Source organism: Myxine glutinosa, chromosome 9 (genome assembly GCF_964187855.1).
Source record: "Myxine glutinosa chromosome 9, kmMyxGlut1.1, whole genome shotgun sequence".
In the NCBI taxonomy this organism is placed as follows: Eukaryota; Metazoa; Chordata; class Myxini; order Myxiniformes; family Myxinidae; genus Myxine; species Myxine glutinosa.
In genome coordinates, this window is record NC_136269.1 from 115,357,909 (window position 1) to 115,371,721 (window position 13,813).

Below are 13,813 nucleotides of genomic sequence, written 5' to 3' on the forward strand. Positions count from 1 at the left end.
ATCATTTACTAACATTATCATGCAAAGCAATTGCAAAATTTGGGTATAACATGAAAGTAATCCGAATTGTAACACACTTTGCACCGAAGCCATCCACAAAGTGGGTACACAGATGATATTGTGGCATGGATGTTGCAATAGAACAGGAAAATATGTGAATGGAAATGAAATGGAGATAAATGAACAAAGTTCAAGATAGAACAAGGTTTGAGAAGTAATCTGCCTTGAGCAGATCGTAGCAAATTTGGAACATTTTCCTTGCCAGTGAACCAGAACTTTCTGTCGTACGAGCTTGTTAACTGATTTTTGGTTCAACCACCCAAATCCTCAGCACTTTACTCTAATTGTTTGTCGAATCCGACTCTATCTGTAGGGATAAAATCATTCAAGAAATGAGTGAAAAAAACGTTTATTATTGTTAATTGATCAACATTTTGAATTCTGCACCATGTATTCGCCTGGATAGTTTGATTAAAATGTGACTTTAAAAATGACATTTGAATGCTAAATGAGGCCGTGTGTGTGTGTGTGTGTGTGTGTGTGTGTGTGTGTGTGTGTGTGTGTGTGTGTGTGTGTGTGTGTGTGTGTTTGCATGTCATTGGTTGTTATCTCCAAATGCGGGTTTCAGAAGGTGGAACGGAGTCCTCCCAGGGCTAAAAGTATCCATCTCCTTTTCGGTAAAGGATCACAGTTCATGGACCAAGCTGTTCAACTTTTCCAGAGTTTTTTTCCAAGTTCTCTTTTCAGGATCGTCACCGAACCCCAGATTGCCTGCAGTTGTAGTTCATTTGTGGTAATATTCCCGGGGATGGTTTGCAAAATCGCAGTGAGGTTCTTCTTCCTCATTCCTTTTGCTCCAATTATCACTTGTACAATTTCGATGCTTTTCAGCTTCCAAGATCTCTTGACCTCACTTTCGAGGTCCTGCTATTTGATCATTTTCTTGATTTATGTGTTGGTTAGGCCAAAATCGCTGGGTACTGATATCTCAATCAGCAATGCTTTCTTTTTCTTTTTGTTCCTGAGTACAATGTCCGGATGCAATGCTTTGTTTTCTATGTTCATGCTCGATGGAATCATCAGGTTGTACGTGAGCATGACGTCCTCATTTTCAATGATCCCCTTGGTTCGTGTTTCCATGTGTTTTCTGGTACTGGGATGTTTAAAGTTTTTCTGATAGTTTTTTTGCATCCTGAGAGTAGGTGACTCGTACTTTTTCTTTCTGTCTTGCAGAATCTACTCTTGTCCATCTGGCTCAGTCCTGCCATCTTTTTTAATCCATTGGTGTCGTGTCCTTGATCTTGGGCATTTATTATGATTCGTTTGCCGTCCCAGCTGAGCTGACCTCTTCTTCGGCATATTCCAATGAGTATTATTTGTCCCTTCCCTATCTGTCCAATTATTTGTTGTATTTTCCTGCTCTTTTGACGTTCTACCAGTTGTTGGTGTATGTTGATATTTACCTGCACCACCGAAGGTGGATGGAGGTTATGTTTTCACCCCTGTCTATTTGGCTGTGAACAGGATATCTCAAAAGTGTGTGGACGGATGTGGATGAAATTTGGTGGAGAGGTTGGATATGTGACAACGACGAAATTATTTGATTTTGATGAAGATCCGCATTCCGATCTGGATCTGAGAATTTTAAAGTGATTCTTCACCATTGAGAGATAGGACTAAACCCGATTATATAACACGATATCTCAAAAATTTATAGATGGATTTGGACGAAATTGGTGAACAGGTTGGGTGTGTGACAAGGAAGAATTGATTCAATTTTGGTAAAGAATCGAATCGGGATCCGGATCAGAGAATTTTTTAAAGTGATTCTTCACTATTGATTGATAGTCTAAAACCGATAATAGCAGGATATCTCAAAATGTTCTGGGTGGGTTTGGACAAAACTTTGTGGACAGTGTTTGACAAGGACGAATCGTTTCTATTTTGTTGAGAATCTGGATCCAGATGCAAGATTTTTTTTTTTTTAAGTGATTCTTCACCATTGAGAACAGGGCCAAAAACGTTATGTTTCAAAAAGTTGTGGATGATTTATGACAAAGCCTGGTGAATGAATTGGTAAGTGTCAATAAAAAGCCAATTTGCTTTTGGTTCAGGTCCGGATCCAGATCCGACTTATCAGTGGGATACAAAATGTAAACTGTTTGGTTTGGCCAATGTATGCTCTCTACTGAGTGCTGTTCTAGTTCTTTATATGTATTTATTTTGGCTTTTTTTGCAATTGTTAGAACTGAATTTGTTGCTGTTTCATTTTCTTGTGCGGCATCTTCTATTCACACCTGTTTTTGGAAACTCTTTGCAAGGTGGGTTAGGTACTTTCTCAGCTTTGTTGTGTTCATGTTTGCTTACAAATTGCATCTGATAGTCTGTTGGGCATTTCACATCCTCAGCTAGTTCTGCACTCGTCGCTTTGTGCACCTGGTTGAGTTCCATCAGGCCGCTGCCTCTCATCTCGGCAGCTACATTCTCGGGATGCACTGTTTTTTGTAAACCATTTTGTAGATGGTAAGGAGTTTTCTTGTTTTGATGTCTAACTTGTTGATTTCTGATTGGGGCCAGTTTATTATTCCGCAGCTATATTGGAACACTGGTGCTGCGAGCTGGTTTATGGCTTTGATTTTGTTTCTTGGGGAGAGGTATGTTTTCAGGCTCAGCTTCATTCTACGTAGGTATTCTTTGGCGATTGTTTTGAGCATTTGTTTGTGACATATTTGGTGGCCCTTTTCTACTCCGAAGTATTTGTATGATGCTTCGTTTTCTAACTGCTGTATTGTTGTTTCAAGGTCAATTTTTATGTTGTCTATTTTTGTTGGTTTACCTTGTACAAATGTGTACTCTAGTCCAAATTCCATTTGAAAACCATCCTCGGAAAACCGTTTACTAGTTTTAGTTGTTCTGTCAATTCTTCATCATTCGGAGTTAAGAGCTTTAAATCATCCATGTATCGTAGATGTGCCACCTTTCCTTTGATGGTCTTCTGTTGGTTGTTATTTTCGTGTAATGCTCACAGCTGTACACTCAAAGGCACCAGAAGGTATGTGGAGTAATCAACTCACAAATCTGTAAAAACTTCCATTTCCCAGTCCCAGAAAACTCATGGAAACATGAACCAAAGGTTACAATTGAGAACAAGGAAGTAACGTTCACATACGATCTGATGATCCCATCGCGCATAAATACAGAAAACAAAGCATTGTGACAAGATGTAGTACCTATAGGTACAAAATTTTTTTTTAAACGGCATTGCTAATTGAGGTTTTGGTTTTTTTTGGCCCAGCAATTTTGGCCGAAACAACACAAATCAATAAAATGACCAATACCAAGACCTCAAAAATGAATTGAAAAGTTCCTGGAATCTGAAGCGAACCGGAATTGTGCCAATGATTATTGTAGCAATGGGAATGATGAAGAACAACCTCACTGATATCTTGAAAAACATCCCTGGGAATGTTAGTAAAACCAAACTGCAGTTGGAATCTTCCGGGGCCAAGTGACGATCCTCAAAAGAGCCCTCGGAACAAAACTTTGAGAACTACAAAACCTCACAGCTGGTCCATGAATCTTACCGAAATGGAGGTGGATACTTCGAGACCTGGGAGGATTCCGTTCCACCTTCTTAAACCCGCATATGGAGATAATAACCAACACACACACACACACACACACACACACACACACACACACACACACACACACGACAACATTTAGCAATAGATGGAAAAAATGTAATATTCCACTTCCACTGACCCACCTGGTCGGGAGTTTGCAGTACGGGCAGGTGCCCGTTCAGCGAGTTGAGAAAGTTATCCGAGTGTTTCTTTGTGTAGAGACACAGCCCTTTCTCTCAGGTACTTTTCAAAGGTTTGATGATTGGGTTTCTCGCAGGTTGGATGAGACAAACACAGCCGCCAAGCTTGGCGGAAGTGCCATCACTTCCAGGGCTACTCTGTGTACCAGTGACGTCACAATAAGGACGCCGCCTTTCTCACCACATCCGCCGGGCATTTCCAAGGGAGAAATTTCCTCCTCCCCATGGATGCCAACCTATGGGGATTGTCAGTGCTCTTAACCTTTTAAATGCTGAACATTAAGCAAGGAAGTAGCACTTACCATGATAAAACGTCTTTGGTATTGTGATGTATGCAACATCTAGACATCACCGTCGACAACATATAACAAGCGGATACGGATGTATACGTCACTTTCAGGTTGGTGGGCCCGGGAAGCGGCGTTGTGCTTGCTACTCGCACAATAAAAGCCACTCTGAATTTAGCTGAATTGATGTTCTTTTGGTGGAACTACACATGGCGACGAGGATAAACCTTCGGAGGAAACTTTAATTTCCCGTGGCATCCACCCAGTTCGTGAAATTCTCAGAATTTTTTTGTTTGCTTCGTCACAAAGGAATCCATGATGACGTCATATGACCGCATCGATGAATTCAACACCCATGGAGGTGATTGGAAGACGTATGCTGAACGTTTGGAGTTCTACTTTGAGGTGAATGGTATCTCGGACGAGCGACAGATGAAAGCAGTCCTACTGTTGGTATGTGGCGCAGAGACGTTCATGTTGTTGAAGAATTTGGTCATGCCCAGGCCCATTAGGGACCTGAAATATTCAGAACTCGTGGAGGTGCTAATGGATCACTGCAACACAACCCCATCAGTTATTGTCCAACGTTTCAATTTCTATATGAGCCGTCAGGCAACAGGACAGTCAATTTCCGAATTTATTGCAGAGCTTAAGAAGCTTTCACACTTCTGCGAGTTTGGTGACGCACTCGAGGACATGCTACAGGACCTGCTTTGTTGTTGGTGTTGCGGATGATCGCATACGGCGCCGTCTGTTAGCTGAACGGACATTGAAATTTACAACACCCAAGGATATTGCCATTGCCATGGAGAGTGCGGACAAATACGTTGCTGACATCGGCATCACTCGCTCTTCATATGGTCAGGCACAGACCAACACTGCCATCAATCGTGTCGAACAACCTTCATCACAGTGACGGAAAATGAATCCCAGACCCGGATATCCATCACAAATGAGTTATGGGAGCAACAGGTGTCATCGCTGTGATGGTAGGCATTCACCAGATGAATGTCGCTACAAAAATGCCACATGCCATTTCTGCCACAAGAGTGGCTGTAATCGCTCCAACTTGTCTCTCCCGCAAACATAAAGAGAAAGCGGGTGGTACAAAGACACACCTCATTGGTTCAGAGTTCTGTTTGCTGACGAGGTAACGTCTCCTGGTGATACCTCCGAGATGCACGATGCACAGCACATATTTCATTTCTTCTCTAAAAACAGAGCAGAACCTCTGCTGGCTCTAGTCGGTATCAACAATCGATGTTTGGAATTGGAGGTTGACACAGGTGCTGCTGTTTCGCTCATCGGCCGAGCTGCTTTCAACAACCTGTGGCGTGAACCTCACTGGCCCAAATTGCACCGGACGTTCCACCTGCTCTCTACTTACACCGGTGAACAGATCAAACCCTGTGGAACTTGTGACATCAACGTGACTTACAGCAATCGTAAGTTCAACCTACCCCTGATCGCCATTCCAGGTGATGGACCATCATTACTCGGTAGGAACTGATTGGAGGTAATTGAACTCAACTGGAAGGGGATTCATAAATTTCGTGCAACCAATGCATCAAAACCACTTGAAGCAGTCCTGGCCAGATATCCAGACATCTTCAACGATGAGCTCGGTACTTTGCGGGGTTACTCTGCTAAACTCAACATTGACAAATATGCTAAACCAATTTTCTGCAAGGCTCGACCAGTTCCTTTTGCTCTGTGTGAAAAGGTTGACAAAGAGCTCGATCGACTCCAGGAACTTGGAATCATTGAGCCAGTTCAATACTCAAATTTGGCTGCACCTATTGTCCCCGTTGTCAAAGCTGATCACTGATCAGTCTATTCGTCTTTGTGGTGACCATAAAATGACAGTCAACAGATGTTCAGCACTAGACAACTATCCAATCCCACGGATTGATGATTTGTATGCGAAGTTGAGTGGAGGCCAAAGTTTCAGCAAGCTCGACCTCAAGTCAGCATATCTTCAACTTCTTCTCGAGGAAGAGTCTAAGAAATACCTGATGATTAACGCACCGTGGCCTGTACAAATACCACCGACTGAGTTTTGGGATGAAGTCTGCCCAAGGGATATATCAGCGTTGTACGGACAGTTTGTTTGCTGCAGCACAGCACGTTGCGGTTTATCAGGATGATATCCTGGTCACCGGTTCAACAGAAGCTGAGCATCTACACAACCTAGAGGGAGTCTTGAAAAAGCTATCAGACTCCGGCCCATGTTTAAGGCCCGACAAGTGTGAGTTCATGGCACCATCAGTGACATACCTGGGCCACAGAATTGATGCTTAAGGGCTACATCCAACCAAGGATAAAGTCAGAGCGATCAAGGATGCACCAGCTCCAAGAGACGTGACGGAACTGAAGGCCTACCTCGGCATGCTGCAATACTTCAGCCGCTATATCCCAAACATATCCAATGTTTTGGATCCTCTCTATCACCTGCTGAAGAAAGGAGTCTCATGGAACTGGGGTACAACACAACAAGCAGCTTTCCAGAAGTCAAAGGACCTGCTCCATGCATCAAACGTACTGGTTCACTATGATCCTGATAAGGACATCGTACTGACGTGTGATGCTCGTCAGTGCGATGTGGGGGCAGTGCTGTCTCATGGTATGCCTGATGGTTCAGAGAAACCAGTGGCATTTGCCTCCAGGACATTATCTCCTGCAGAAAAGAATTATAGTCAGTTGGACAAGGAAGGTTTAGGAATTATCTTTGGAGTCAAAAAGTTCCACTAATACCTATTTGGACGTCACTTTGTTGTCTATACTAATCACAAACCACTGATTATCCTGTTTAGTCCAACCAATGCAACATCTGACATGCTACCACCCAGGATTATATGATGGTCGTTGCTACTCGCTGCTTACGACTACCGCATTCAGTATAAACACGGATATGCCATTGCCAACACAGATGCCATGAGCCGTCAACCATTCCCTAATTTGGTCACCAACCCACCCTTACCTGGCAGTGTCATCGCCTTGATGGATCATCTGGAGGACTGTCCCATCGATGCCAACCATATTTGCACCTACACAAGACGTGATCCAGTCCTTTCGAGAGTTCTCCATGCCATACAGCTTGGATGGCAATCACTACTGATGAGGACCCTGCCCTTACGTGGCACGTAAAAATGAATTTAGCGTGGGCAGCGGTTGCATATTGTGGGGATGCCGCATAGTGATTCCGCAACATCTGCGTTCCAGGGTAATGGAGGAACTTCATGAGTGTCATCCCGGAATAGTCAAGATGAAATACCTGGCTAGGAATTATCTATGGTGGCCAAATATCGACACTGATATTTAACAGTGTGTTCAACATTGCTATCCCTGCCAAAGCACCAGGAATGCACCAGCGAAAGCACCGCTGCATCCCTGGGAATGGCCCACCGTACCGTGGCATCAAGTTCATCTAGACTATGCTGGACCAGTGAACGGTTAGATGCTACTAATCATCACTGATGCCCACTCAAAGTGCATTGATGCTTACACAACACATCGCACTACATCAGCTGGAACAATAGAGAAACTGAGACGTTGTTTTGCTACACACGGCTTGCCCAGAGTTATCGTTAGTGATAATGATACATGTTTCTCGAGCTCTGAATTCGCCAAATTCACATGCAGGAATTGCATTAGACACAAATTTGTCAGTCCACAACACCAAGCTTCCAATGGCCTGGCTGAACGTTCAGTTGGAGTCATCAAGTTTGGAGTACGCAAACTGCAGGACGGAAACCTCGAAACCCGGCTCTTGCGTCTGCTCCTCGAGTATCGCACTACACCTCATGGTACAACAGGAGTAACAACATCAGAATTACTGATGAAACGACACCTAAGGACCAACCTGGACCGTCTGAAACCAGATATGGCTTCTCGAGTGAACCAGAGCCAACCTAACCAGAAGTTGCATCACGACAAGTCAGCAATGAGCCGCCCACTTCACACCGGGGATCCAGTTTTCTCCCGCAACTTTGGTGCAAGCGCTGTTTGGTTGCCTGGCGATGTCATAGACAAACCTGGGCCACTGTCGCATACAATAAGCTTGCATGATGGGCGGGTTGTCCGTCGACACCAGGACCACGTTGTCTGCCGTCACTGCAGCCCCCATTGAACCTCCAATACTGCCTGTCGTTATGCCAGAGCATGAACAGCAACAATCCATTGTTGTGCCTGCACCTGGGAATGTCGTGCCTCAAATGGACGTCTCTGATCCACTCATGCCTGAAATCGATGCTGCCATTCCACCTGCAGGCAGTAATGTTGCCTCTCCTGCACACCTGCCACACAGCTCATCCAGAAACAGGAAACGCCCTGATCGTATTGACCTATAGATGTGGCAGTCAGTCATCTTGTTGCATCGGGGTAGTTCGCCCCTGACTCTTCAAGTTGAGTTATTCTAGTTTTCCTAAGCTTCAAGTTGTGTGTTTTAGTTTTTCTAAACTTAGCACCGTTTTGTGTTGATTCACTTTTGCCAAAATATTGCTCATGGTTTTCACAATTGACATTTTCACATTTGTTTTCACATTTGATACAAAAATGTTGTATATGGACTTTTGGTAATCACCCAGCTAAAAGGGGGAGATGTGATGTATGCAACATCTAGACCTCACCGTCCACACCATATAACAAGCGGATATGGATGTACACGTCACTTCCAGGTTGGTTGGCCCGGGAAGCGGTGTTGCGCTTGCTGCTCGCACAATAAAAGCCATTCTGAATTGAGCTGAATTGGTGTTCTTTTGGTGGAACTACACAGGTATGGAATGGAATTCTTGTATCCTCTTCACCCATCTGTATTGTCATATCTGGATCTTACAGCTCGGTGAGTAATATTTAATTAAACTTGAAATGCAAAACAGTTTCAGTTTCTCAAGACGATTCAAAGGGAAACAATTTCGATTTGAATGGTCCTGGAGGTCAGACATTGTTTTTGAAACATCTGGGCAGGCATCCGTTCCAGGAAATCATCTGCATTTCATTTACAACTCATTAGCGAGTGCTGCTGGCTCAACACAGGACATTCCAATGATGTCAGTCATACAAGAAATAGTGACAAAACAAAAACAGAGATTCATTAAAAAAAAAACCGTCAACTGTTTGGAAGATTTTGTGGACCAAGAAAGGGGTTCCTTTTCCAAATAAGGGTTCCATGGTGATGCTTCCAAAACACATTAGAAAAGATCAAGATTGAGTCCCAAATACCACATTCAGAGATGTGCTCAGTATGTACAAACCTTGATCCTTATGTTGGGGTCGTAGATGCAGTGAATTCCATTGTCAACCCTTTTTATTTGCTTGGAGATTTGGATGATGTACTTTCGTTCTTCCAGCGATTAGAGACATACGCAAGACCGTTAGGCTTTTTACTGTTTTTGTTAGTCTCAATATCGTAACAAGAATGAGGCTCTTATCATGTGGGGGTGATGAACATCTGCAATCCTTTGCTGAAACTGGCACACATTAGCATTATGGTTTTCATCTCGGTCCTCAAATAATGGTCGTTTTATCCTCGAGTATACAGGAAAGTCGACCTCATATCCAGTCATCATCTTGGCAGTCGAGATGCCAACTTTTTTAAATGAAAGACAAGTAATAGCAATAATGGGGGAGTTATGTCATGCTGTGCCCTCACTAATGGTCCCCCTTGGCAAAATAATGACTTTCATGTTTTGATCATTGTCATGAGAAATCAGATCCACTCGCTATTAAAAGGGGGGTAGACTGACCCTAAAATACTCTAAGAGCACCAACTGTAGCTACTTCAGTACATATACGGGTCTGTAATTATCTCGTAATGCACATTAAGTGACCGAATGCAGACAGACTGAAATGTGAGACTGAGAAAGGGGAAATTAGGGTTATTACATTGTGGTTGGAGAATTTTGAGACACATTTTAAAGTATGACTCTTGCCTATGTAATTTATCTACCTTATTACAGTATTATTAAATTTAGTTAGCCTTGCACAATTTGGTATGTACTGTATGTATGTATGTATGTATGTATGTATGTATGTATGTTTCTCTGGTGGCCTGGCCCTCAAGGTGTTTAAGAGTCGAAGTTTTTATTTCATGAGTCAAATTGGTCTTTAAAGCCAGTAGCAGAATGCGTATCCTCTGTCCTGTCAAGTCCTTCCTCTGTAAATCTGTTCATCTCATGGCATACATGGTCGTTGTTGGTCGCTCAATGCAATACTGCTCTCCCTTGGTGCTCTCCATCACTGGTGCAGCTGTCTCACATGGCCCACTCCTGGATATACTGTGGAATCCAAAAAGGAGGACATCATTGCCAGCTTACAGCTCACCTTTACTCCTCTGTTCCTCTTTTCTCCCATCTGTGGAGTGACTCCAGCCAAGGTAATACAGATTGCAATGTTTGTCCAAAAAAAACAAATCCTTCACATCCCTGTGTCTCATGAGGAATTGCCCAAAGAGGAAAGACTGGGATTCTGTTTTGGCTTTTCCAGTGGGTTAAACTCCTTTCTTTTTTTATTTCTGGTGCACAGACCGAGATGCTCATCGACGGTCTCTACCGTCACTCTCGTCAAGTTATTCCAAACCTACTACAACAACTACTACTACTACTACTACTACTACTACTACTACTACAACTAAAAGTAGTACTATAATGGCTCCAATTAGTTCCTACTTCTCATGGGGCTGGCTGGGGAACATTTATTTGGCCCATCTTTCACCAACACTTTTGATGAACTAGCTGACCAGCCTTGACCTAAGGGGGTGAAGACAGGCCCTCTGAAATACAAAATGGTCGCCCTATAATCCCATAATCAGCAAGTTAATGAAACTGATAATCTCAGAGGACTCTATTTCGCTCTCATATTAAATCAACGATTTGGCTTCTTTCATGGCTATTCCGAGTTTTTTCTGCCAATTCAACAAAGGATTGATGCTCTCGGACTCGGAGAGTAGAGGCCATTTCAGTGTAGATGATCTGGCTATATACGAAGCGATCAAATATGTTGGACAAATTATTTAGTTTTGCATTTAAAAAAAAATGACGTTGGCTTGAAGCGAGCTGAATATGAACTAATATTGCAAGGGAGCAGAACATTTGAAATGAAATGGAGTTGTTAAAGGATTTAAAGAAAATCAGTTTGAAGAACAGCAAATGTGCTCTTATTCCCATCTCGTCAGCACAAGCCGAATCGCTTGAATTGACTGTTTGTGCATTCACTTTTTATATCCTTGGAGGTATTGCATGAAAATAACTTGAATTGGAGAAAACCCTTAATAAACATGTCCAGTTCATATCGGCAGAAGTTACATCACCTGAAATGCACGCGGAAGCCCTTATTCTATCTGTGACAGCTGAAGATAGGCCAGAGGCTCATGGAGAGAAGCTTTCTCTTGGTACTCAAAACAATCATAGATATTTCACCATGGTATATATCCTTCAGCCTGGAGCTCCCACTAGTGGTAGCGTTGTTAGTAAAGGGACAACTTCCTTGGATGTTCCTTTTTATTGCCCCATTAAAAGCTCATTTTCATCGAACAATTGTTTTCTTTGTAGATTATATCCTCATATAACAATGGGGGGAAATAACAGTCTCATACGAAAACGTAGTTCCTTTATTGTGCATTAAAAGGCCACAGCAATATTGGCTGATACAATGTCGGAATGTTTGCTTTTCTCAGCCTGTTTTTGAATACGAGTACACCCGCTCACTATGGGAGTGGCAGGGGGGAGTCATGTTGTTATCCTTATGATTATTATTGCCAATTATTATCATTACTATTACTTATGTTAGATTAGGTCATTGAAAGGATCAGACAATGCATGATAATATAACATGTTAGATCAGGTCAATGAAAGGATCAGAACATTCATGATATTATAACATGTCAGATCAGTTCATTTAAAGGAATCCAATTATGCATGACATTATAACATGTTAGATCAGGTCATTGAAAGGATCAGAACATGCATGACGTTATAACATGTAAGGTCAGGGCATTGAAAGGTTCAGAACATTCATGATATTGTAACATGTTATATCAGGTCATTGAAAGATCAGAAGATGCATGATGTTATAACATGTTAGATCAGGTCATTGAAACGATCAAACATACATGACATTGTAACATGTTAGATCAGGTCATTGAAAGGATCAGAACATGCATGATGTTATAATATGTTGGATGAGGTCATTGAATCAGTCCATGCATGATATTATAACATTTTAGATCAGTTCATTTAAACTTTAAAGGATCCAATTATGCATGACATTATAATATGTTAGATCAGGTCATTGAAAGGATCAGAACATGCATGATGTTATAGCATGTTAGATCAGGTCATTGAAAGGATCAGACCATGCATGATATTATAACATGTTAGTTCAGGTCATTGAATGAATCCGATTATGCATGATGTTATAGCATGTTAGATCAGGTCATTGAAAGAATCAGATTATGCATGATGTTATAGCATGTTATATCAGGTCATTGAAAGGATCAGAACATGCATGATGTTATAGCATGTTAGATCAGGTCATTGAAAGGATCAGAACATGCATGATGTTATAGCATGTTAGATCAGGTCATTGAAAGGATCAGAACATGCATGATGTTATAGCATGTTAGATCAGGTCATTGAAAGGATCAAAAATGCATGACATTGTAACACGTTAGATCAGGTCATTGAAAGTATTAGACTGTACATGATAATATAACATGTTAGATCAGGTCATTGAAAGGATTAGACTGTACATGATATTATAACATGTTAGATCAGGTCATTTAAACGATCAAATTATGCATGACATTATAACATGTTGGATCAGGTCATTGAAAGAATCAGATTAGGCATGACAATATAACATGTCAGATCAGGTAATTGAAAGGATCAGACCATGTGTGACATTATAACATGTTAGATCAGGTCATTGAAAGGATTAGACTGCACATGATATTATAACATGTTAGATCAGATCATTGAAACGATCAAACATGCATGACATTGTAACATGTTAGATTAGGTGAATGAAAGGATCAGACCGTGCATGACATTATAACATGTTAGATCAGGTCATTGAAATAATCAGGTTATGCATGACAATATAACATGTCAGATCAGGTCATTGAAAGGATCAGACCATGTGTGACATTAAAACATGTTAGATCAGGTCATTGAAAGGATCAGACTGTGCATTATATTACAACATGTTAGATCAGGTGATTGAAACGATCAAACATGCATGACATTGTAACATGTTAGATCAGGTGAATGAAAGGATCAGACCGTGCCACACCATTTAAAATTCCTGATTTACTTCAGTGAGGATGTCAGGGTGGGGGAGGGGGCAATATCGCAATCCACAAAACCCCTTGAGGACTTTACAACCAAGTAAATCGATTATTAGCATTCCAACCAAGCAAATCGATTATTAGCTTTCCAACCAAGCAAATCGATTATTAGCTTTCCAACCAAGCAAATCGATTATTAGCTTTCCAACCAAGCAAATCGATTATTAGCTTTCCAACCAAGTAATTCGATTATTAGCTTTCCAACCAAGTAAATAGATTATTAGTTTTCCAACCAAGTAAATAGATTATTAGCTTTCCAACCAAGTAAATCGATTATTAGCTTTCCAACCAAGTAAATCGATTATTAGCTTTCCAACTAAGCAAATCGATTATTAGCTTTCCAACCAAGTAATTCGA

The 13,813-nt window shown here is 41.7% G+C and overlaps 1 long non-coding RNA gene across 1 annotated transcript; it reads left to right on the plus strand.

Annotated features, from left to right (window-relative positions):
• The first annotated feature begins 8,781 nt into the window (after positions 1–8,781).
• Positions 8,782–11,765, plus strand: LOC137435066 (uncharacterized). The gene is made up of 3 exons (XR_010985995.2): positions 8,782–8,887; positions 10,360–10,486; positions 10,636–11,765. It is a non-coding gene; the product is annotated as an uncharacterized LOC137435066 (long non-coding RNA).
• Positions 11,766–13,813: the final 2,048 nt, after the last annotated feature.